This window comes from Galeopterus variegatus, unplaced genomic scaffold (genome assembly GCF_000696425.1).
Source record: "Galeopterus variegatus unplaced genomic scaffold, G_variegatus-3.0.2 Scaffold797, whole genome shotgun sequence".
NCBI classification, from domain to species: Eukaryota; Metazoa; Chordata; class Mammalia; order Dermoptera; family Cynocephalidae; genus Galeopterus; species Galeopterus variegatus.
Window position 1 is genome coordinate 226,745 of NW_007726908.1, and position 1,079 is coordinate 227,823.

A 1,079-nucleotide genomic window follows, 5' to 3' on the forward strand; every position below is an offset into this window, starting at 1 on the left:
GAAACCAGAGGGATCACGGACGGGGACGCAGCGGGTAGCGGGGGACCTAGAGAGTGGAATCCGGCAGACGCGAAAGGAACCGAAGGAGCCGACAGAGTCGCCCTAGGGTCCGGAGACCCCCAGACCGGACCTGAAAGGGAAGAGGGGCCTTGGGGCTCAGGGGCTCGGGCTCGCGTCCTCTGGGCTCCGGCCGGGTTCTCCGTGGAGCGCATCGCTGGGCGGCGACCGGGAAAGGCACCAATCAAGGGAGCCGGCTCCGTGCTCATTTGCGTATTCCCCGCCCACCCCGGAACTAGTCCTCTGCGTCTACTGAACGCGCTCGGCAAACATCATCGCCTCAGGGGCCAATCCCGAGCGGTGCGGGCAGAGCCCCGCCTGCCAGAGAAAGAACACGAGGAGGGAAGACGGTCGTCCCAGGACTGCAACTGCCCGTTCCGAAGGCGCCGGACTGCAAAGGAGCAAACTCATTTTAGAGCATCGTGAAAATGGACAAAAGTGGAGAGTTTATAGGGAAGGAAATAGGGAGGCGATGGAAGAAAGAAAGGTGGTGTCGCCTGCCCCCACTCACGGGCATGTCCTCCGCAGCCCGCCTTCCGGTAGCAGCTGGAGGGGGTGAGGTTTGATGGTTTGGGAGACCAGTCACCTCCTGCCGGAGTCACTGTCTGGGGAAGAGAAGCCAAGGACAGCGATGAGTGAGGGTCGGGGGCTGGGTGGCCAGTAAGTGGTCACAGCCTCCAGGAGGGGGCAGCACTGGGGGGTTTAAGGAGGTTTGGGTTCAGCCAGATGGAAAAAGGAGGCATGTGAAGCAGAGCAGTGGAAGGACCTGAGAGGGCTCTTTCTACTTATCCCGGATGAGAACACACCCTGGAGGGGGATCCCAGAGGAGACGGGCACAGACTCTGCCTTGATCCTTCATCCCTCCGTGACCTCAGGGACACTCCCCACATTTGTCCCTGGCCTTCCATCTCAGCTTCTCTCCCCTCTGGACGGCTGGATATTTCTAATCACGTTGGTCTTTCTTGTGCCCTCTGGCTATTATTGAGAGGAAAATTCCAAATGAATATGCTAGTAAAAAAAAA